General features: G+C 36.8%; 1 pseudogene; it reads right to left on the reverse strand.

Moving 5' to 3' along the window:
• Positions 1-24,037: 24,037 nt before the first annotated feature.
• Positions 24,038-25,359, reverse strand: LOC103607326 (annotated as a pseudogene).
• Positions 25,360-25,986: the final 627 nt, after the last annotated feature.

The following is a 25,986-nucleotide window of genomic DNA, read 5'->3' on the forward strand; positions in this document are numbered from 1 at the left end:
TTTCCAATTTCAGGTCTTACACTTAAGTCTTTAATCCATTTTGAGTTTCAGTATATGGTGAGAGGTGCATGTCTAGTTTCATTCTTCTGCATACAGATATCCCAGCACCATTTATTGAAGAGGCAGTCTTTTCCCCAATGTATGTTTTTGTTACCTTTGTCAAATATCAGATGGCTGTAAGCCTGAGAGATGATTTCTGGGTTCTCTATTCTGGTCCACTGGTCTGAGTGTCTATTTTTAAGTCAGTACCATGCTGTTTTGGTTACTATAGTTTTGTAGTATAATTTGAAGTCAGGTAGTGTTATGCCTCTGGCTTTATGTTTTTTGCTTACGATTGCTTTGGCTATTTGGGGTCTTTTGTATTCCATATGAAATGTTGAGATTGTTTTTTCCATTTCTGTGAAGAATGTTACTGGTATTTTGTTGGGGACTGCATTGAATCTGTAGAACACTTTGGGTAGCACAGACATTTTCACAGTGTTAATTCTTCCAATTTAAGAGCATGGTATGTCTTTCCATCATTTTGTGTCTTCTTTAATTTCTTTCAGTAGTGGTTTGTAGTTCTCATTGTAGAGATCTTTCACCTCGTTTGTTAAATTGATTCCTAGGTATGTTTTGTGTGTGTGTGACTGTTGTGTATGAGCTTACTTTCTTGATTTCTCTTTCTGTTAGCTCCTTATTGTATAATATAAATGTAACTGATTTGGGGGCATTTGTTTTGTATCCTACATTACTGAAATTATTAACCAGCTCTACGAGTTTTTTGATAGAGTCTTTAGGTTTTTCTATATACAGTGTCACATCATTGGCAAATAGGGACAGTTTGACTTCATCTTTTCCAATCTGGATTCCCTTTATTTCTTTCTCTTGCCTGATTGCTCTGCCTAGTACCTCCAGTACTATGTTAAATGGAAGTGGTGAGAACCTTGTCTGGTTCCTGTACTCAAGGGAAAAGCCTTCAATTTTCCACATTCAGAAAGATACTCTCCTTCTATACCTAGTTGATTGAGAGTCTTTATCATGAAGGGATGTTGAATTTTGTCAAGTGCTTTTTCAGCATCTGTTGAGATAATCATATGGTTTTTGTCCTTGAGTTTATTAATGTAATGTATCACATTATTTGACTTTCACTGGTTGAACCATCTTTGCATCCCTGGGATGAATCCCACTTGATCATGGTGTATAATTTTTTGATGTGTTGCTGTATTCTGATTGCTAATATTTTGTTGAAGATTTTTGCATCTATGTTCATGAAAGATATTGACCTGTAATTTTCTGTTTTTGTTGTGTCTTTATCTGGTTTCGGTATCAGAGTTATGTTGACCTCATAGAGTGAGTTTGGGAGAATGGCTTCTGTTTCAATTTTTTGGAATAGTTTGGGAAGAATTGGTATTAATTCCTCTTTAATGGTTTGGTAGAATTTAGCTATAAAGCCATCCAGACCTGGGCTTTTTTTGTTGGAAGACTGCTGATTACTGCCACAATCTTGTTGCTTGTTATTGGCCTATTCAGGTTTTCTACCTCTTCTTGGTTCAGTCTAGATTTTTGTATGTGTCCAGAAACTTATCCATATCTTCTAGGTTTTCATATTTGCTGTCATACAGTTGTTTATAATAGTCTCTAATGATTCTTCATATTTCTGTGGTATCAGTTGTTCTGTCTCCTTTTTCATTTGTGATTTTTTGTTATTTGGGTCTTCTCTCTTCCTTTTTTTTGTCAACCTAGGTAATGGTATGTCTATTTTATTTATCTTCTTGAAAACCAACTTTTTGTTTCATTGATCTTTTCCATTGTTTTTTGGGTCTCTATTTCATTTAGTTCTGCTCTGATCTTAATTATTTCTTTCCATCTATGACCTTTAGAATTGGAATGTTGTTGTTTTTTAAGTTCTTTGAGGTGTAGTGTTAGGTCATTTATTTGAAGTCTTTCCATTCTTTTGATCTAAGCATTTATTGCAATTAATTTTCCTCTTAGTACAGTTTTTGCAGTATCCCACAGGTTTCAGTAAGATGTATCTTTATCTTCACTGGTTTCAGGACATTTTTTGATTTCCTGTTCAATTTCTTCTTGGACTCATAGGTCATTCAGGAGCCTATTGTTTATTTTCCATGTATTTGTATAGGTTCCAGGGCTTTGCTTGTTATTGATTTCCAGTTTTAGTACATTGTGGTCTGAAAAGATACATTGAATGATTTCAATTTTTAAGAATTTGCTGTGACTATATTTGTGACCTAATATGTGGCCTATCCTGGAGAATGTTCCATGTGCTGATGCGAAGAAAGTATATTCTTTAGTTGCTGGGTGAAACATTCTGTATATATCTGCCAGGTCCAGTTGGTCTATTGTGTAGTTTAAATACTGTGTCTTTTTATTGATATGTTCCCTGGAAGAACTGTTCCATACTGAGGGAGGGGTGTTCAGGTAACCCACTATTAATGTATTAGGGCCTATTTCTTTCATTAGGTCTAAGAGTGTTTGCTTTGTATAGCTGGGTGCTCCAGTGTTGGGTGCATATATATTCATGATTGTTATGTCTTCTAGCTGGATAGATCCTTTTATCATTTTATAGTGACCTTCTTTGTCTCTTTTTATGTTTTTTTGGTTTAAAGTCTATTTTGTCTAATATAAGAATAATTACTTCTGCTGCTCATTTTTGGTTTCCATTTGCATGGGTATATATTTTTCTATCTCTTCACTGTTAGTCTGTATGTGTCTCCATATCTGAAATGGGTCTCTTGAAGACAGCATATACTTAGGTCTAGCTTTTTAATTAAATCAGTCAATTTGTGCCTTTTGAATGGTGAGTTCAATCCATTCACATTTAGGGTGGTTATTGACAGGAATTGTTTAATTCCTGCAATTTAATTGCTTTTTGTTTAGATGTTTTAAATATCTTTTGATCCTTACTTCCCCTTTTATTTCTCTTCTTCACTGTAAGTTTGATATTTGAGGTGTCATGATTTAGCTACTTGCTCTTTCTCACAGACATTTTTGTTTTAATGGCAGGTTTTGCTCTTTCTTGTGTATCTGTGATAGTGACATTCATTATTCAGATTCCAGATACAGGACTCCCTTGAGAATTTCTTTCAGGGCTGGTCATGTGGTGGTGAACTCTCAGAATTTTTGTTTGTCTGAGATATACACTATTTTTCCCTCATTTCTGAAGGAGAGCCTTGCTGGGTAAAGAATTCTCGGCTGGCAATTTTTTTATTTTAGTGTTCTGAATATATCATTCCACTTTCTTCTGGCCTGTAGAGTTTCAGTTGAGAATTCTGCTGTTAGTCTGATGGGGGTTCCTTTATAGGTGATTTGACACTTTTCTCTTGCTGCTTTTAGAATTCTCTCTTTGTCTTTGAGCTTTGCAATTTGACTATAATGTGTCTTGGGGAGGATCTTTTTGGATTGAGTCTGCTTGGGGATCTTTGAGCTTCCTGGATCTGAAGGTCTGGATGTCTCCCTGTCCCTGGGAAGTTTTCTGTTATTATTTCCTTGAATAGGTTTTCAATACCTTTTTCTTTCTCCTCCCCTTCTGGAATACCCACAATTCAGATGTTAGAGCACTTGAGGCTGTGTGCTATCTTTCTTTTATTTTCCTCATTATTTTTAATTATTTTTTCTTTTCTTTTTCTTTCTTTCTTTCTTTTTTTTTTCCCTATGGGTTATTTTGTAAAGACCATCTTTGAGATCTGAAATTCTTTCTTCTACTTGCTCCAGCCTGCTGTTTAAGCTCTCCGTTGTGTTTTTTATTTCAATAAGTGTATCTTTCATTTCTAGGAGTTCTGCTACATTCTTTTTTAAGGTACTAATCTCTTTGTAAATTTCCTCCTTCATATTCTGGATATTTTTTCTTGTTTCCTTGTGTTCTCTAATTGAGTCTTCTTTTATTTCTTCAAGATTTCTTAAGGTCATTGCTCAGAATTCTTTTTCAGACATTTCAGGGATTCTCTGTTCTATGGGGTCTGGAATTTGAGCATTACTGTATTCCTTGGTGATGTCATAACTTCTTGTTTGTTTGTAGTTCTAGTATTTATTTATTGATATTTGGTCATCTGGTAAAGGACTTGCTTCTTCTGTTACTCTGGGGTTGACTATGAGGATAAACACTTCCTCCCCTATTTGCAGGCTCTACTGATGACTCTTCTTATATCAGTGTAGTCAAGTGAGTGGCAGATTGCCTGTAGAGTGGCTCTAGCTGCTACTGTGGTGGTAAATTGTGCTTGTGGTGACAGAAGGTGTGGTGATATCTATATTACACCAACTTGGCTCCTGTTCTAGCTTTCTATGGCAGTATACTGAGCCCCTGGTGCTGTGCAGGTCTCAGCTCACCTGGGTTTCTGCTGGGCTGTGTGCACTTCCCTCTGGGCCTTAGACTGGGCCCTGGTGCTGCAAGGGTCCTTAAAAATGTTAAAACTTGCAAATTCTTTTCTTGCATGAATAAGAGTCTATAAGTGACTCGCTATATAGTAGAGAACCATAAATTTGTAATCACCAGGCCAAATTCAGCCTGCAACCATCTTCTATTTGGGAAGCACAGTTCATTTCTAATTAACTTGAATTTGACTAGAGCTCTCTAGTGTGTCAAAGTTCCCCTTACTCTCTGTTGTTTTACATCTGGCTGTATCACATATTTAATAGCTCCCTTACAACCCTCCTTCTCTTTATTAGTAACGGGAGGATGAGGTTGAAAGTGCAGCCACAGGTTTAATTCTGGAAGTGCTTACCTTAATTGATAATCATTTAAACATTTTTGACAGACTAAATCCTGCATTAAAGGTTACCTTTGCCTAGGCAAAAATTATATGCATGGAAATCAGCATACTATCTAGTACAGGGCAGGCATTCAATACATATTTTTTGAATGAATGAATGTATTTGATACCAAATAGCCTTTGGGTCTGCATGAACTTCTTTTGGTTGCAGCTAAATTTACACAAAAGATATCAGAGCCTGGATCTGCTGATGGCTAAGATGCTCCTGATATGTTTTATGAATATTGAACATACAGAACCCTATCTCTGAAGCTTTCACTGTAGGCTTTATATTGTAGAAGCCACCTGTGAAGTGATGGAAATAACATGTCATCTACCCAAATGTTTACTCTGTCTGTAAAGCTGTACTATATGCTATTTCATTAAATCCTAACAAAAACCCTGTTAATTAATGTATTCATTTTATATTGGGTGAAATTGAAGTTTAGAGATGTTTAGGGATTTTTTCAGTTCACACAGTCACCAAGTAACAAATTTGGACTTCAAACCCAAACAAGTCTTTTGATTTTTTTTCTGGGGCAGTCATGCTCCTCTTGTTTTATGATTACTCAGGACAGTTGCATCCAACTCTTTGAAAGAAGGACACATTCTAAGTGTTACTTTGCCTATCTATCCATTGATTCACCTTCCAATTCACCCTTCCACATGACCATCACATACAAGGTAGATGAGAATCCCTCTCCCAACTTCCACTTCTCTCAGTCATCATGTTTATTTACTTCCCGATTATAAGATTCTAAAGACACTGTATTTAAAGGACTTGCCCCTGTACTAGACCAAATATTATGAGGAGTGTTGCAAGAGGTTGTTTACTCCAGGCTCTGCCCCTTCAAGGACTATCTCTGAATGTCTCATAAAATAGAGCAAATGTTAAAAGAAAATATATATTTTTTTAAATACAGAGGTGTCTTAACTATTCTGTTTTAAATAACTCACAAGGAATAGTATTCAACCATATTATAGGATAAACTTGCTTTGCAATATTTACTTGAGAGCCTGAATCACATACACATGTAAATGTGAATTCAGTCCCACAACCGTCTCTCTAATTAGGGTTACCTTTTAGAAGACTGGTATTGCCCATTAAGAAAACCCTTTTCATGAGGAGAAAAGTGAACTAAAAATATATCTATTCAAAAAATATTTTAGGCCATTTTTATTATGTTAATGCTTTCTTCCTGATTACAATAATATACTTTAAATTGAACTCAATAATCACACACTCAAACTCAGTAGTTTCCACACTCAAAGAATTGATCTGAATCTTTCAGACTTGTTCTAACCTTTTAGCTATAGAATTTCCCTCAAGCTGGGTTACAGGTGAGTGCTTAAAAACTCCTTCAGGTCTAAACGAATGTTCTTTTAGACCATTCTTCAATGCAACTGATTCCCATATATTTAGACTACTACCTCAAAAACCAGAGAGTATAAATGTTGAATGCCAGGAACTGGATTCTTAAAGGAGAATTTGAAAGACTATGATAGATTATTTTAGATATACCTACTGGCAGCAGATCAGAGGGCATGGAGGAAATCTTTTGGGGTTCTGGCTTTTCTGAAATGGAGATTAAGCCACATTCATGAGTATTAAAGTTAAGGTGATGGGTTTATAGATTGGGGCGTCTTCAGAAATATTGTTTTTTTTGCTTTTTCACTAAAACATACTATTTGAGCCATGCATATATCATTATGACTTTGCTTCTCTCCTCTAGAGAAAGGTGTACTTAAGCCAAAACCTCCAATACACAGAATGAACCGTGATGTACTTCTCCCCAGAGCCTCACAAAAAGATCCTTCAAGTAGGCTGATCCATTCTACAAAGTCAACTTTTTCAAACCACTTTTTACTGAGCACTTTCTATAGGCCAGGCAGTGTGTTCAGGACTTTACATTCAATGTTTTGTTTATTCTTCATAGCAACCCAGTGAGTTAGGTATTATGTCCATTTCATAAATGTTGAAAGCATGACACAGAGACATTTAAATAGTTTGTACTGGATAACTTGCAAATTAAGGGACAGAGCTTATTAGCTGAACGTAGTTAAAGATAAACTGTGTACTTTTTACCATGAAGCTGTTTATAACTTAGAAGAAGAAATGTAGACTATGTATGAGAAGCTGTCAAGCACCTTGAAGATCCCCAAAGGGAATGCAGCAACAGCAATAAAACTGTAGCACCACAGGAAAATTCTTTAGAGAGGCATCTTGCTGGGTAAACAGATGTAAGATGTGATTTTTTCCACGGTCTTGGAATATTGGCCATGCTCCAAAGGCCAAAAACAATAAGCACCAGACCATCTACATATGACCTGCCGAGAGACTCTGACACCAATTTTGGGATGCTTAGCTCATTGCCCATCTCCAGGCTATATAAAGGAGATAGATATGATGAAGTTTGTTTAAAGATCTATAGAGATGATTCTTTTATTTTATTTATTTATTTTTTTTTGTCTTTTGTCCTTTTTTCCGTGTCCGGCAACGGATCGCAACCCTCAGTGTTGCCCCCGTACCGGACCGGGGACCGGCAATGGGATCGCAAGCCTCAGCGTTGCTCCCGCGCCTCGCTCAGCCAGTGAGCGGGAACCGGTCTGCATATGGGATCCGAACCCTCGGACGGGAGCGCCACCGCGCTTCCCAAGCGGCGCACTATCCAGTGCGCCACTGGGCCGGCCCTAGAGATGATTCTTTTAGATGAGAGTTGTGTGATTATTGCCAGACTTCACTACCACTAACATTTACAAGCCATGTGAGAATGATTTCAAAAGAGCCACTTCAAGACTTTGCCACAGATCTCTGGAAAAATCAAAGCCTAAATGTAGGAGGCTGGCCAACTTCAGCAAAATGAGTTCCCTAGGAATCACCTGTACTCCCCCAACAGTGAGACTGGAGTAGACCCTGTGAAAGGAGTTGAATTTGAATACCCTGGGGACTCCCTGAAGGATGTGGTAATCCCAGCTGAAGTGCAGAGTAGCCAGCTGGCAGAGAACCTTTCACATCAAGGAAACTGTGAGGGGGATCCCTAGAGGACACCTCCCAGCACCCACAAAAGTACCAGTCATTTGAAGAATGACTGGGCATCTGAAATCCTAGAAGGCATAAATGATGGATTGTACCAATCAAATTCTCCCTCCCACCTTTTCTCTTCACTCTACTGCTTTCCCTTCCCCTCCAGACTTTGAGGCAGAATCATAAACAGGTGAGGAAAAGAAGCCAGGAAGTTTGGGGGAAAGGTGGAGATGCAGTTAATCATGGCTTCTCTTCCACTGCAGGTCCCTAACCTTAGTCAGGCCCAACAAGTGGGTGGGGGCGGGTTGGTAGGAAGTGCAGATGTGTTCGACTGAAAGAGGTTTTGAAGTTCTAACATTTGGCTAGACTGGATAGTTTATTGTTTTAAAAATTATGATTGTTCACGTGAATACTTTAGAATGAGCAGAGATGCTATGGAATCTACTTAACCTTCTCGCAGGAGCAGGGGAAAAGAAGACAATCAAGTGGGAGTCAATGGTGTGGAAAAAGGAAATTATGATAAAATTTTATTCTTATGTATGATGACTTATTCTGCAGATTGGCTAGAGTTGGAACAAATCTTTAGTCAATCCTTTCTATGTCAAGACCCCACCCAGGTCTGCTCTTGGTTATCTGACCAATCCCCACACCCACTAGAATTGTTTACCGACTCTGCCTTGATCCTTCCCTTATCTTTCATATTTCTTTATGTTTTCCTGATTTGCAGATTTGGTTTTCTGGCTCCCTCTCTGTCTCTGCACAGATCTCTTACTGCCTTTATCATCTGACTCCGCTCATGTTAGGGTTTAAGGTGAAATTGAAAACCAAATATCTTATTCCCATTATTGACCCATACCTGGGGGTGAATCTAGTTCTTGGTCTCAGCTTTTTCAGTTTTGTTCTGTCCCAATGAATTCATTAATTGAACTATTCCCAGCCAGGATCAGAGAAATGGCATCCAAGTGATAAATATGAACTGGCCAAAACATCACAATGATCTGCTCAACCTCCCATCAATGGGAGATGTGAATAATTCCTAAAGAATCATTTTCTTTTTTTTTTTTTCCTTTTTGTCTTTTTTACTGACCGGAAATGGTATCGCAACCCTCAGTGTTGCACCCGTACCGGGGACCGGCAACAGGATCGCAACCCTTGGTGTTGCGCCCGCACCATGCTCAGCCAGTGAGTGGGAACCAGTCTCCACATGGGATCCGAACCCTTGGCGGGAGCGCCGCCGTGCTCCCAAGCGGCGCACTCTCCAGTGCGCCACCAGGCTGGCCCTAAAGAATCATTTTCTAATACATTTTCCCACTGGTCCTTTTATTTGTATATTATTTCATGTACACCATGAAAAGGGTTCCTTATATACATTCAGAAAAATGTCTATCATTTATTTACCCCCTGTAGTGGGCTTGGTACCATGCTAATATATAATCATTTCTAATCCTCATGATTCCATCCTGTTAAAAGAGGTTATTAGTTTACTCACTATACAGATAAGGAAATTAGTTCTGGGAGTTAAACTTCTCTGGCCCAAGAATGGTGGAACTAGAATTCAATTCTAGGTTTTTCTGATCCAGATAGAACTAGAATTTGGCAAAATCTTGATTACAAAGTAATGTATAACAGATGTTGGGAGAAACATAGTTGTTATAAGTCAAATTCCAAAAGGCATATTTAGGGATTCATGAAGAAGAGTACTTCAAAATGTTAACTGAGAAATGAGATGGACATCGACAGACAAAGAGAACTTGGCTTTGGCTCCGATCCCCGCAGTAGAAACTGCCAGACACTGTAAATTAAAGCCAATGATTGTACTTGTCCCTGGTTGTAGACAAATATGTATACTGGAGCACCTCCAGAAGGATGGACTCCACGTAACTTAATGCCTGTGTTGCTCTAACTGGCACCAACTGGAGCTTCAGGACTCATTCTCTAACCGAGCATGGCAGGGTACATAGTCAAAAGCTCCTGTTTCAAACTCAAACTGAGTGTTTGTAATCCATAGATGAAGGGAATTTTGAAGGCTGGTAAGAAGCAGGATTTTGCTTTCTTCCCACAGGCTGCTTGCTCTTTCATCCATATGATTGTACCCTCCTTCAGAACCTGGCAGGGGAGAGCTTTACTGGTAATTTTATGTTAACAGAGAATTTTATAGACTACATAAGCCTTCTCAATGTTGCATGTGGTGTTTTTCTGTGGTCCCAACAGTGAGAGTTCACTGAAGAGTAGCATCTTCTGCTCCAGCTGGGATTATTCTAAGAGATGGGAGAGTGTGGTGTGGGTGGAAAGAATAGTCAGGAGTCCAACAATAAATTAGCAAGTTGTTTCTATGGCTACCAAACATTTATAATCACAAATGATTATAAATTTTGCAACAACAAATCTGTTTACTCATGATCCTTATAATTAATGATACTTAATAATTCAGTAGTACATTTCAGATATTAATTCAAAAAGTATTTTTTGGGCACATAACATGAGCCAAGCACTAGTCTCTGAGAGTATAGAGGTGGGCAAAATAGACACAAATCCTGAACTTCACAATCACCTTTTTGACTATCAAATGCAATTCAGCACAATACTCATCCACTATGGGTCCTGCCTGGTAATAATAGTAAAAATTAATAATTATATTTGAACAATAAGATAAAATAGTATTGGCTTATAACCCAAAAAATAAAATAAATATCCATAGTCTATACTGATATAAATGATGGAATAAATAAATAAATGGGGGAAACAGATAAATCTTTTCTGAAGAAGAATTCCAGATAAATTATGTAAATACTCCACCCTCAAGGAGGTGGAACATGATTCCCCACTACTTAAGTGTAGGCTGTGCGTAGTGACTTCCTTCCAAAGAGTACAGAATAAGGAAAGGATATAAAAAAGGGTAACTTTGCAGTGATGAAACCCATCAAACACTACATCAACCAGGTGATCAAGGTTAGCACCAACAGGGATGTCATGTTGTTAGTATGTCCCCTTTATATGATGTGATAAAGATGGTACTTAACCTCTGTGGTCTTCCTCCCCAAAACATGTAATCCCAATCTAATCCCGACCAATTCCCACAGAGAGACATTCTATAAAATACTCAACCAGTACTTCTTAAAACTGTCAAGGTCATCAAAAACAAGGAAAAATCTGAGAAACTGTCATAGTCAAAAGGAGCCTAAAGAGACTTCGTGCTTTAATGTAATGTGGTATCCTGAATGAGATCCTAGAACGAGGACAAGAAAAAGGACATTAGGTAAAAACTGAGTACATCTGAATAAGTATGGACTTTAGCTAATAATATGTTAATGTTGTCTCATTAATTATAGCAAATGTACTATACTAATGTAAGGTTTTAATACTAGGATAAACTAAGTGGATATATGTATGAACACTATATTATCATTACAAGGGTTTTTTTTTTTTTTGTAAATCTAAAACTGTTCTAAAATAAAAAGTTTATTTTAAAAGAAATAATTTTCTTTCATTTCCTTTAAAAATTCCAAGAGATGTTCATATGTAGTAATATATTTTAATTTTCTCAATTCAATAGGGAATGGATCCCTCCACTGTGCCATGAACTCTTCCAGGCACACAGAAACAAATTGCCTAACCCCAAAGAGTTTGTAATCTGGTATTGAACATGGATAGAAGGTTGGCCTAGCAAGGATTATAATGTTCGTTTTATAGATGACTGAACCATACCTTAGAGAAATTGATATTTTCCAAAGCTACCTAGCTCTTAAGAGGCAGAGCAAGAACTCAAAAGTAGATTTTATGACTACACATTTATTTCTTTTTCTGTTAAAATAAATTTATAACTGGTAGTAATACTATTTTGCCTGAAAGACTCCATCATAACATGGCTTTCCAATACCATACTAGCATGAGTGCCAGTTTGTAAAGATAAGAAAATGTCCTTTTTTGTGAGCATTGCCCTATAGAAAATTGGGCATGCTCTGTCAGATTCAGACTTCCTGAAGTTCTTATCCCTGAAACTCCTTAATTGATGTGAAACAAAAAGGCTTGAATTTGGTACAATAAAAACTCCTAAGTATTGTGTATCATAGTCTTTTAACCAAATGACATTTTATAAAGTTGAATTCAGGTAACGTCTCATACACCATGGAATTCATTTGCTTCAAAAAGTCCACATTCTTCAAATGCAAATGCTTACTTACAATGATAGCAGAACACCATAACATGATGTAAATATCACTGGATTGGAATCAGAAGACATAGAATAAATTTTGGCTCTGGCATAGACTATTTTCATTTTATTGATTAAATTATACATCTTCTGAGTAACAATTTCTTCATCTGTAAAATGAGAAAAGATGCCACCTACCTAGAGGTGTTTAAAGGATTAAGTTAATGTATGTGTGTGAATCACCAAGAACAAAGGCTGACACACAGCAGGGATTCAATAAACATTAGTACTGGAAACTTTCTAGGGCATAAGTCAACGCTTCTGGCTGAAGGAGAGCAGGAAAAGAGAAGGAATAAGCTAAAGACGAGAGAAAGGATTTGTATTATAAAATTGTCTAGAAGAATTGATCACATGAATAAAATGCGAACAAAATTTTCCCTCCCCCTGCTTCCAATCTGAGACCTCTACTGTATCACAACAGAGAGAATGACAGGATAATTGATCAGAGTTGAGATACTTTGAATATTTGAGGCCCAAAAGATAATCCAAAGTGGGTTCAAGTATATTTCCATCAGAACAAGAGAAAACAATTTCTTATTCACATCTGACATCTTGGCAAACTACATAATCCAATGTGCTAATCTAATGGATGAGCCTTTTTAATAACGGCTCCTGTTCTCATGCTAGTTCAGTACTCTCAACACTACATCCACAAGTAGTGCCAAAAGGTGGCACAAATTCTTTTATTAAGTTAAATTTAATTAAATCCCAGATTTTTTACATTACAAATGGAGTTTCTTGATATTCCTTAGAACTAAAATATACAAAGATAATAAAATCCCGTGTATCTGGTCTTGTGGGGAAGGCCTTCTAAACACTGGCTGCACAGCCTTCTCCTCCTCCCGTCATTTTCTTTACAAGGGAGATGATCAGCAGTGGCAGGTGACTTGTGCAGCATCCATCTCCTCACAAGGGATGGGACAGAGGGCCTCCAAACACCTCATCCTTGCCTCTGATTCTCTGCTCCCCAGAATTTTTCCCTTTCATACATTCTTCTGAGCTTCCCCATCTGCAACATAATGTTTGGACTCTAAAATTCCACCAGCTATTTTTTTTCTTTTTGAAAATCTGATTCTTTTAGTTTAAATGTTGAATTTATTCTCTGTATGCAAGTTCTAGAGCTCTAAACCATGAACATTTAAAAAATAAATCAGCTCAATAATAAACATGCACAATTTCCATTATAGGTAATGAGCAGTGTGGCTCAATACTGACGAATTGAGCCCCAGATCAACCTCTGGAACTGTCTGGAAAGATTGATATGTACAGTGGCGTTCCTGGTGCTGATTCCATCTGTATGAAGTCAGTGTTTCAATTTCCCTGATGGCAGCTTCATTGGCAGGACAAAGTGTACAAAGGTGGCCAAAGCTAACACATCAAGTATCTGCGCCTCCAAACAGATGTGTTCTCATTTTCTGTTACTCTCAGTTTTTCTTTCATTGGCAATTTCTATATGCGTACAAGCCAAATTATAATGCTTACTTGGATATGCTCAAAGCCCATTGCAGTCCTTGGTTACTTCGGAGTTAAATCTGACCTATCGTTGGTGTAGTTGGAAATACTGAAGGCTCCTTATCCTATGGTTGAATAATCAGTTTAATATTTTCTACTGTTATCAAAGAAGCTGAAAGTTGGAAAAATAATGTACTGGAAATGAGTATTATCTGATATTATGCCTCTCCTTCACTCCTTGATTTTTGTCAAATCCTATAAATAAGCTTTCAGTCCATATACCAGCTAAATTATTACACCAAAATTAGTTTAAAATATTGTGAGAATTACCAAAATGTGACACAGAGACACAAAGTGAACACACGCTGCTGGAAAAATGGCACTGATAGATTTGTTCAAACAGGGTGGTAACAAACCTTTAATTTATAGAAAATGCAATAAATGTGCAGTGCAATAAAGTGAAGCTCAGTCACCTGGGGTGGATGTTAATAATGCTGGTGTCCTGACTCCACAACAAGCTACCAAGCGAGACCTTCCAGTTGTGGGACCCTGGATCTACATAGTTTTTAACCCTCAGATTATCAACCAGGTTTGGAATTTACTAAGAAGGTTCTTTCTGGCTCCAAACATTCTTGAAGTGTCTAAACCCAGCTCAGATTATCATTAATCTGGAATTTTCCCAGGGGTCAGTATTGATCTACAGCAAGGTTCCACTACCACAGTAAAAATACATAGATCTTTAAGTCTTTCCAGTTTGTCTCAGGACTAATGTGAACTCCTAGAGATGAGACAGGGCTAAAAAGGAACTGGAAGAAGAATTCATTGTGGAGCACCTTTTACATACCAGTCTCTGTGTGGGGCTTTCTTCATGTGCGACAACGGGAACAAGTATTTATAATTTATGAACCTCTTTTTTCTTCTAAAGAAGATGCACCCCAGTGACTAGAGGTCCCTTGTAGACTGAGAAGAATGGTGGACACAGAATCAGCGTTTAGAGCGAATGGGAAAATGTTAAATTGGACTGCACGAGAAAGGGAGCAAGACAGAGGCATGAGATCCAGAAAGGGAGAGACGGTAACCTGGAAAGCCGGGCCTGGAGGACAAGGAGAGAAAGGACATCTGAGAACAAGAACTGGTCTGGGCATAATTAGAGTACAGACTGAGCTAATTTAACTAAAATATCCCAACATGTAGTGGCTTAAATGAGACAGTTTATTTCGCTAGCATTTAATTCAAGAATGAATCATCAGGGAGGTGTGGTTTTTAAAGTTGTTTCAGTTGCGGTATTCTTCTGACCATAGGAAATGAGAAAGAGAGTCCAAGACAAGCAGCTTTTATTTTTTTCCAAAAAATTTTTAACATTTACTTGTACATATTTGTGAGGTACAGAGTGTTGTTTCAATGCGTACAAATACTGTACAATGATTCACTTAGGGTAGATAGTATAGTCCACCACTTTCCTCCTCTCCTCTCCCCATGCCTCTGGTAACCATTATCATACTGTTTCTTTGATAACCACTTTTTTTTTTTTTAGATTCCACACACGAGTGATATCATGCAGCATTTGTCTTTCTGTGCCTTACTTATTTCACTGAACATGATGGTTTCCAGTTCCATTTACGTCACTGCAAATGATAGGATATCATATTTTTTAACAGTTGAGTAGTATTCCACTGTGTATATATACCACAGCATTTTTATCCATTCATCTGTTGATAGACACTTAGGTTGGTTTCATCTCTTGGCTACTGTGAATAGTGCTGCGATGAACATGGGAGTGCAGATGTTGTTTTGATATATTGATTTCCTCTCCTTTGGGTAAATATCCAGTAGTGAGATAGCTGGGTAGATCTATTTTTAGTTCTCTGAGGAACCTCCACACTGTTTTCCACAGTGGCTGTACCGATTTATAGCGATGTAGGAGAATTCCTTTTTTTCCACATCCTCACTAGCATTTGTTATTTCTTGTCTTGTTAATAATAACCATTCTAACTGGAGTGAGATGACATCTCATTGTGGTTTTAATTTGCATTTCCTTGATTATTAGTGATGAGCACTTTTTCATGTGCCTTTTGGCCATCTGTATGTCTTTTTTTTTTTTTTTTTTGAGGAATATTTGTTCAGGCCCTTTGCCCACTTTTTAACTGAGTTATTTGGGTTTATTTTGCTGTTGCATCATTTAAGTTCCATACATATTCTGGATATTAGCCCATAGTCTGATTTGTAGTTAGCAAATGCTTTCTGCCTTCTGTAGGTTGTCTCTTCACTTTACTGACAGTGTCTCTTGCTGTGCAGAAGCTTTTTAGTTTGACTAGTCCTATTTACATACTTTTAGTTTAGTTGCCTGTGCCCTTGTAGTCTCACTCAAAAAAGAAGTGCCCACTCTTTCACAGTTTCGGGTCTTAAATTTAAGTCTTTGATCCACTTTTAGTTGATTTTTATGTATGGTGAGAGATAGAGGTCTAGTTTCAATCAGAATTCTGTATGTGGATATCCAATTTTCCCAGCACCATTTGTTGAAAAGGATGTCCTTTCCCCATTGTATATTTTTGGTACCTTTGTTGAAAATCAGTTGGCTGTAAGTTTGTGGATTTATTTCTAGGCTGTCTATTCTGTTCCATTGGTCTATTTATGTTTTTATGCCAGTACCATGCTGTTTTGGTTACTATAGTTTTATAGTATATTCAGATGGCAGGAGGTGTGATGCCTCCAACTTTATTCTTTTTTTTCAAGACAGCTTTCTCTCTATGGGGTCTAGAAGCTTTTACTTTGAGAAGATGACCAGGCAATTGCACATATCGATATTGTTTATACCCTATGGGCCTGATTTGGTTACATGGTTGCACTGAATGTAAGGGAGGCAAAAATGTGTCATCTCTAGCCCAGCCATGTTCTCAGCTATAACCTGGAGCTTCTGTCACCAGAAAGAAGAAGGGGTATATGGGTACAGTGTTACAATTAGCAATCTCTGCCCACTTAGTAAGAGATAAATAATTGTGAGTTCTGTAGTAAAATACTATATCCTATGCCATGTGCATGCCCACCTCTAGATTTCCCTCAAAAATATTTAGTAAAATATACCTGTTTACTAACCTTTTGGAATGGTTTCTTCCTAGGAAAAGTAAGCAGCATAAGCAGACAAGTTCTGCTTCAAAATAGGCACACTGAAAAAAAACAAAATCTCCATCCAGGGATAGGGACACATGAGTTGCATATATATTATCTTGTTTTGTCTTCAAAACAGCCTCACTAAGGAGATGTCACCATCTCCTTATTAGAAGAGAAAATGGAGGCTCAGAATGTAAATAACAACCAGTAGCCACACATCTAGGAAGTGATAAAGTTGGGATTTCTGCCGAAGAGTACCTGATTCCAAAACCTGTGCACTATATCATGATAACCACTCTCTGTGCTCCATGCTCTGCCCTCTTTCCCTAGTAAAGGGAAGAAGCCTCACTAGGCCCAAGCATGTGGGTTATTTCACTCTGCCATTGTACAGATCTTCTCCCTTTTAGCTTTCCAAAAGACCAAACCTCCTATAAAGCAAATCCAGCCCACTTTAAGCTAATGTTTTTAAATAAGATAAGGACATATTACTAAGTTTAGAAACTTAGCCTTTAGGAACTGTTTTTCTTCCAAAGATCTGACAATTAACCTTTAAAACGTTTTAATTTAGCAAAGTGATAGGGGAAAATTGGTAGAAAATTAGTCAGTGTCTGTTCACGGACATTCAAATGTGATGAATAATGACACAGTTACCTGTTAAGTTTGCTTTCACAGATAATTAGAAAACACACATATCATGTCAATGGAGTAAGAGAAGTCTAAGGTTTCCATGACTATTCTGCATCCATTAGCTAAAGAACTACTTTAAAAATAATGAGCATACTTCCTAGTGTGAATAATTCTGACTCTAGAGTGACACTTTACCCAAAACAGCATAAGATTTCTCTTGACAAAGCCTGGGTTCCCCTGCCCACTAAGAACTAGTCGGTGCATAAGAAGTCTAACTTGTCTTCCCAGTGATGTACAGTATTCTGCTATGCACCTATTTCTTCTGGTGAATAAAGAAATGTGGATATTTAATCAAAAGCTGTACTTTACAGGCATAGACCAAGACTGTGTAAGGATTTAGAATTATATTCAGTGTCTTGATTCGTAGCATGGACCTCTGAAAATATCTAATGTCACAAAGCCTTGCTGAAAATAGGAAACAATCTCACCGCAGTCAGGAACTAAGGTCACAGAAGAAAACATGAGGAAGTCTATCAGAAAACTTCTCTCTAAGCTCTGTTTGAAAGTGTTTATGTTTCTCAAAAGAGAGATGATTTATTTAAGTGGTGTCTGCATCAGCGTTGCCATAAGTGAGGTTCATTGAACACTAATCTCTTAAGAGGGTCCCAGAAAAGAAGATTTCTGTGGTTAAAGTTGGGAATGTTACATATTCTGTCACACTATATTTGAAAGAACAAGATAAATCAGCACATTAACTCTAAATAATCCCTTAATGTTTACCTTTGTTTAACTTAGTGATTCTAAAACTTGTTTGACCCCAGAAACATTAAGAAAAAAAAATAGTATTAATATCCTACTCTTCACCCTAACTTACGATGTATTTTCCACTTAGCAACCACAGGGATCTTCTTTTAAAGTATGAACCAGATCATGTCAGTTCCTTGCTCAAAAATGTCTCCCATGGCTTCACATCAATTCAGTATGAAAATCACAGTCCTGACCAGGTCCACAAAGTCCTACATTATCTGATCTCTCACCCCTGTCAATATCTGCCTAATTAATGCCTTCCTGGGCCACTCTGACCACTTTGCTGCTTCTGAAATGTGCCAAGCACGTTTTCACCTTCAGAACTCTTCCACAGCTATTCTTTCCCCTAGATCAATCTTCTCTAGATATCTCTGTGCCTTTCTCCCTTGCACTATTCTGATCTCTGCTCAGATATCACTTTCTTACGAAGTTTACGCCTTTCTAAATAAAACATCCTACCTAAAACAAGCTCCTTCTCTCCTCTTTATTCTCTTACTCTATCTTATTTTTCTTCACAGTGCTATTCATCACATGATATTTTATAGAAATGTTTATTATCTTATTTCTCATCTTTCTTACTGGAATCTCTGTGAGCAGATATTTTTTTTTCTGTTTTCTTTGTTTTTATACCCCCAATATCTATCTCTGACACATAGCAGATGCTCAATAAATAAGTATTGAATGAATGAGTGGACAGATAAATATCCCACAGGACCTGCAAGCATTCCATGGAACACACTCAGGAATTGTTGGTTTTCTTAGTGCCAAAACAACTGATAGAGTTGATTAGTTCAATCAACTAAAAATAAACAAGAAAAGAAAAATTTACAAAACCAGTTATTTTGTTGGTAAAACTAATCCAGAAAAAATGTTTTGGATAAATTTTTTATTCCCTGAAGTTTCATAACCATTCCACAAAGACAGCTTTAATCTCTTTTTGCTTAAATATATGAGGTTCTTAATCCTTAGAAGAGTTTTTTTTTTTTTTTTTACTTTAATAGCTGAGAATTTTTCTGTTCACAAAACTCACCTAAAGTTGTATGAATTATAACCTGGCCTGATCTCCACTGGAGAATATTCAAACAGTCCATGAACTTCAGTGAGGAAAAATGCAGAGAACTTTTCTGGCAACCAAAATCTATTAAGTAGGTAGAATGTTGAATTTTTTTGCTTTGCAATTCCATAAGTCTCACATCAAAGAAATCAGTGTTCTAATTTCACATTACTTGAATTATGATTGTAATAATGTTACTGTGAACTCATAGTTCAACTATTATAAACTTTGAGGAAGCAGAGAAAAGCAATTAGATAAGGATATGTTTCTTTGAATACATCAAAAATTGAGAATGGAGTACTATTCACAACCATCATTAACATCATAAGGAATTATTGCCCTAATTTCAAAAAAGTCATTGTCACTGAAGAACTATCTCCTTAAAAGACAATATAAATAAACCAGTATTGAAAGTTACTACTAAACCCCTTCCCCAGAAATCTCTAATTTCTAACTGCAACTAAAAAAACCAAAAAATTATTACCATATACTCTTCCTTGCTTGATAACTATTTAGAAGTTGCTTTTCCAAAGACAAGCTTAAGAAAATTTGATGAAGAGGCTCATTTTTCATAATTACAGAAACTGTACATAATAAGCAGGAAAGAGGTAAAGCTCTTGCAATTTTGGGTTTTTTTGGCAGCTGGCCAGTACAGGGATCCAAACTCTTGACCTTGGTGTTGTAACACCACATTCTAATCAACTGAGCTAACTGGCCAACCCCAGGAAAAGCTTTTACGTGGGAAAATTTCATCATTAGCAGAAGCTAGGTGTGGATTAGTGCCCTGGATGGACTTGAATCCAAATCAATCTAAGAACAGGAGAATAAAAGAGGTTAAGAGGAAGAAAGTAAGATAAGTAAAGCAAAATAAGTTAAAGGATGCTAATTTGGAAGTTTAAACCAAGGCACAGAGAAAGGCAATAAAATACCAATAGCTTACAATGAGCTGGGCCCTTTCCTAAGAGCTTTTTATACGTTAATTCTCATCATAAGGATACAAGGCCGGAACTTCTGTAAACTCCATCTATAGATGAGGAAACTGAGGCACAGACATACCAAGTAACTTGTCCAATGTCTCATATCTATAGTGATGGGTCTGAAATTTTAATTTAAACTCAGGCATTCTGCTTTAGAGTGTAAGCCCAAAAGACTGCATAATATAGTGAGGTAGCTCAAGAGACTGACTACCTGCAGAAATTCCTAGGAATCAGCCAGCTGAAAGCTGTTTTTGCAATATTTAAAACAAAAACTTATCCACAAAGAGTTCCAAGAGAGTGCAAGTAAGGAAGAGGATTGTGTGAGGAAGATTTCTTTGGCAAAATCTATGTTTTGAGCTCAAACCACTCCTCTGTCAAGTGAGAGTGGTAGGTTGGTTCAGCTCCCTCAAGACAAGTTTAGTGATTGAAAGAAGGTTGGGGAATGGGGTCAACAAGACCCCTCAGAGAGCCTCTGATATTAGGGACACAGTGGACTGAGCTCTGACCTCTGTCTCTGGAAATCTAGAAGGCAACAGAGCTCAGGAGCTGTTTTGATGGAGGAGCTAAGGCAAGTTTCTGCAGCTTTCTGAAAGTGACTATACTACCCTGTTAAGGTGGGTCAAAGAATGTGTAAGTTTTTTCCTATGAAACAAATTGGAATAAAAGGATCTGAAATATACAGAAATGTGTATTATTTTTGTTCATGGTGTGCTGTCTTCCTAGACAATACCTAGAACAGTGCTTGTCCTCGTGTATAGAACAGATGTTCAATAAATATTTGTTAAACGAATGAATGAATGAACAAGGAATGAATGAATGAACTGAGGAAGGAGTGGCCAGCCAAAGGAGAGCCACTGCTGCATCATAGAAGATTCAGCTAGAGATCCAGTAAAGGAGGCTCCAAAATACCCACTAAATTTCTGGTGGGAAATTTACATTTGTACATCTTTTTCTCTGAAGGTTGCTTGTAGATGGAAGCATTTGTGAGTGTCATATGATTTTCTCCATTAATTTTACTCCCCATCTCATCCTGGGTGAGTTACTCTTCTCCCAGTGCTCTCCCTTGTAGTTGAGAGACCTGAGGAGAAAGGCAAAGAGGAGACAGACTCTTTCCTCAGTGCACTGGGCAGGCTTAGAGGGGAGTGTGAGGAAAGAAAATTTAATATCAAATCAACATTAAGATTTCAACTACTTTTGAAGCTTTCTGACTCCAATTACTGAACTGAGACTCTTCGCCCTTAAAGTGACTACAGGACTGAAGCAGAAAGTAGGGGCTGTGCTGGTGGTGTTCTAGAACCTTGCAAGAGCCAACAGATACATCTCTTCCCAACTCCACCCATGTACAGTGATGTCACACTGGTAGCTTTGAATCCAGCCATAATGGAAGTATTTACACTCTGGAAATTGTCAGCACTACAAATTAGTCATCCCACCCCCTGCCCTGACCAAGAGCCTGATATTAAATATTTGGCAGCATTCCACTGGATACCCAAGGTTTATCCATGAGGAAAGAAAACAATCTCTATTACTAGAACTGTCTGTGGAAGACAAAAATAAAATCACAGTATGTGGTGATAGGATTTTGATATTTTTTCATATAGACTTCTAGCTTAATTACTTTGTAGAAGAGGTTAGTCTAAATAATACCTATTTTTTGAAAGTTTTTGACATCACATCAATTTTTGTAGATATTCTACACGTCCTTGAAAAAATATATGTATATTCTCTAATTGTTTGCAGAATACCGTCTATGTCTACAATGTCAAATTTGTCTATTCTTCTGTTTAATCTTCTACATTCTCGCTGATTTTTTTAAAATCATCCTGACTTGTCAATGATTGAGACATGTCTTTAATATCCCACTGCTGCAGTAGATTTTTTATGTCTACTTGCAATTCCTTCAAATTTGCACTTTTTATTTATTTATTTTTTTTAATTTTATTTTGTCGATATACAATGTGGTTGATTATTGTGGCCCATTACTGAAACCTCCTTTCCTCCTCCCTCTCCTCCCTCCCACCCAACAATGTCCTTTCTGTTTGCTTGTTGTATCAACTTCAAGGAATTTTAGTTGTTATGTCTTCTTCCCCCCCAGTTTTTTTTTTTTGTATGTGTGTGTGTGTGTGTGAATTTATTTATTTATTTTTAGCTCCCACCAATAAGTGAGAACATGTGGTATTTCTCTTTCTGTGCCTGACTTGTTTCACTTAATATAATTCTCTCAAGATCCATCCATGTTGTTTCAAATGGCAGTATTTCATTCGTTTTTATAGCTGAGTAGTATTCCATTGTGTAGATATACCACATTTTCCATATCCACTCATACCATGATGGACATTTGGGCTGGTTCCAACTCTTGGCTATTGTAAAGAGTGCTGCAATGAACACTGGGGAACAGGTATTTCTCTCAAGGTCCATCCATGTTGTTGCAAATGGCAGTATTTCATTCGTTTTTATAGCTGAGTAGTATTCCATTGTGTAGATATACCACATTTTCCATATCCACTCATCCGATGATGGACATTTGGGCTGGTTTTTTTTTTAGCAATCAAGCCATGTTTAATAAAATGTGACAACATACAGAAAATGTATTTTTTCACAATTAGAAAAATTTAACATCTTTAGACAAACACTTAGGTGGGTGGGAAACAGCATTAAAAAAATGTAAAAGATCTACATACACCACCTATTTCAACTACAAAGCAAAATGCTCTTGCTGCAACTGAAGGAAAATTATTTAATGTTTATTATCAGTTTGTAAGAGTATAACTGCAAGGAATGATTATGCTTATAAAAAAATTTTTCCGAAAAATGTGTAACTAAGGCATAGAAGGCATAAAATCTAACTGCAAAACTAATTCAAGGCAATTTGAGTTGAATGGTTCTCTTATGTTTTCTTTTACATTCTTTCTTTTAAATTGATAATTTTGAACAGTAAATTATGATTCACGGTAATGTCTCCTGGTCTGATAATATAATAACCCATTTCTGAATGTAAAGACTTAAAATAAATCAAAATGAACATTAAGTCATACAAACAGCTACTTTAAGTCTGCTCATACTTAATAAGGATCAGCTTTTACTCATATTCAAATACATGGAATGTTAGCACAAAACTGAAGCTGCTGTAGAAAGACTACAGATATTCTGTCGTTACTGAAACTTCCATTTCTCTAAAAACTTGCCCTTACATGGGCCGAATTATACAAATTTAAGTGTTAAGAAATGTCTAAATAATAAGTAACAATTAAAATGAAATGTTTGTTTTATTTGTAAATTATGTACAGAATACACTTTACATTACAAGGAAATAGGGAAAAAGAAAGAGCCATTTCCTTCCAACCAGTGCTGTTCACCTCTGTTGGAGATGACCATTTTTTCCTGAATCAGACTCACAAATCATTTGGATTTCCTAAGTTGGAAAAAAGAGAATTTATAGCTAAACTAAAAGTGTTGTCACATTCTTACTAGTTGGCTTGTTTCCACAAAATGCTTTTGAATCCTGCTAACTCAGAATCTTAAAATAAATTTCCTGGTATAATTATGTAATGAAAAACAAACGTAACTATCAAGAAAAATGAGTTTAAAATTTTCATTTTATATTATTTATTTTTATTTTTATTTTTTTATTATGCATACATGTGGTGAAATGGCTACGTAACTACACATAATCTGAAATGCTGGAGTTTCCTTATTCCTTTTAAAGTTATTTTGATTAATCTAAAAGTAAGAAGCCATAAAACTATCAAAAATGCCATTAATCTAAAGGTCATTGTGGAAAGTGCATCTTTGATAACATCAACATGGATGAGACCTACTTACTGTAAAATTATCACGTGGATAGAACTTATTAATGGCTTTAAACTGTACCAGTAATGTATTCTGTAAAATCAAGAACTGAACATAACTACTTGGATATCAAATGCATTTCTGTAAGTAGATTTAAAGAATGCTACAGATGCCTTGTGTACATTGTGATGACTGGCCAACATAGAAAATCCAACCTCTTGTACTTATTCAGTTCCAAAATTAGTCAGATTGTGGTTTTTCACGTGAAGATTTAGGTGTTTCTCCATCACTGTCGTCCTCCTCTTCATGATCCCCATCTGGGTACTGTCATAGTTCCTCTTCTGTGATCATTTCAAAATCGTTACCACTACTGTGTGGGGACTGGTCATCTCCCCTTCCGTCTCTGTCTGTGTCTGAATGCCATTCTCCACCTGAGCCTTCTGTCCCACGATTTCCTGGTCTTACTTTTCCTTCCTCATCATCTAGTTTCTCCCTGTCTGACTTTTCCTCACTGTTGGACTTCTGCTGCTTTTCAGTTTCACATTTCTAATCTTTCCTTACGTCTGCTTTTGGTCCTTTGTATTCGTGTGCATACAGAGATCTGAAGGAGTCAGTGAAGCCCACGTCAGCAGTCAGATTTGAGAGAACCAAAAAGGGTGCCTTCCTCCAGGTATCAGCCAAATGATGAGAAATAGAATGCAATGAGCGACAGCAAGGGGAGGAACGCTGGCTGCGGACAGCCTGGGCCCACACCGAGGTAGTAACACCTGCTCTCATTTCTGCTGGCCACAGAGGGAAGAGCGTGGCTGCTATTACTGTAGTCACAAGAATTAATCCCACAACAAATGTCTGAAAGTGAACTGGGTCGTAGATCCACACATATACCTCATTTCCATCCAGAAAAACTTGATCGTCGTGGGGCTCGAGTTTGAAATTTTTCTTAGTTTTCTTCTTTTGGGGAGTTCCCTGAGTTTCCTCCTTTCTGGATTCTTCCTTTTCACCATCTTTTTTTTCTTTTTTTCTCTTTTTCTTTTTCATCTTCTCATCCTTTATATTTTCTTTCTTACTCTTTTTATCTTCTTTTTGACGTTAGGCTTTTCCTTTATCTTGTTATTTCTTTCTGTCTTTATCTTACTTCATTTTCTTACTTTTAGTGTCTTTTTCATCTTCTCATCCTTTATATTTTCTTTCTTACTCTTTTTATCTTCTTTTTGACGTTCAACTTTTCCTTTATCTTGTTATTTCTTTCTGTCTTTATCTTACTTCATTTTCTTACTTTTAGTGCCTGGTGAAAAAAATTGTGTCTTTAAAAACCACTGCAGTAGTCAACCACAGACTCTTTGGTTGTAAATAACATTTCCTCTCTTTTCTTGGCCTTTGCTCACTTTGAGTCCAAAGGCAATCCACTGCTTTTAAAGCAATAAAATTATCAACCCAGTGACCATCATAATGGTGGACTTTGTTGGACAGTAGAATTGAAGATATTTGGCTACAGCCTTCTCTTCTCTAGATGGTTCTCCAACTTTCTGGATCTGCTTCTTGTGCCACCTGAATTCCACCATGTTGGAAATTCGTACTTTTTTATATGGCCATACATTTTACAATTGTTAGAGCTTCTTGGTGAATTGAAACTTTTATCAATATGAAGAGACCCTATCACTAATAATGTTTTATATCTTAATATCTACTTTATGGCATTCATATAATAATAAACATCTTTTTAAAAAATCATTTGCCTAATATGTACTTTTCTATTACTTTGTTTTCAGTCTTTTATGCCCTTATACTTCAGGTAAGTCTATAACTGAATGTTTATAAAAACACTTGTAGAATTCAACTAAAGTGGAGCTTGTGGGAAAATTTTAACTTTAAATAAGAAAAGAAGGGCTGAAAGTCAATTACCTACGTACATCACTTAAGAAGTTAGTAAAAGAAGAAAAACAGACCCAAAGATTTTTGAATGAAAAGAGAATAAAATAAAAACAGAAATCAGTGAAATAGAAGACAATTTTTTAAAAGGGCCAACAAAGCCTCAGTTTCCTTGAAAAAAAAGCTAACAACATAGACAAATTTCTGGAAAGGCAGATAAAGGGTGAGAGGCAAAGAAGAAACAAAAATAATGATACGAATAAAAAAGGGCACATAAATATCCATAAGTGGATCTCAGCTGAGGATGATTGTGCCCTTGG

Source organism: Galeopterus variegatus, unplaced genomic scaffold, assembly GCF_000696425.1.
Source record: "Galeopterus variegatus unplaced genomic scaffold, G_variegatus-3.0.2 Scaffold7337, whole genome shotgun sequence".
Lineage (NCBI taxonomy): Eukaryota > Metazoa > Chordata > Mammalia > Dermoptera > Cynocephalidae > Galeopterus > Galeopterus variegatus.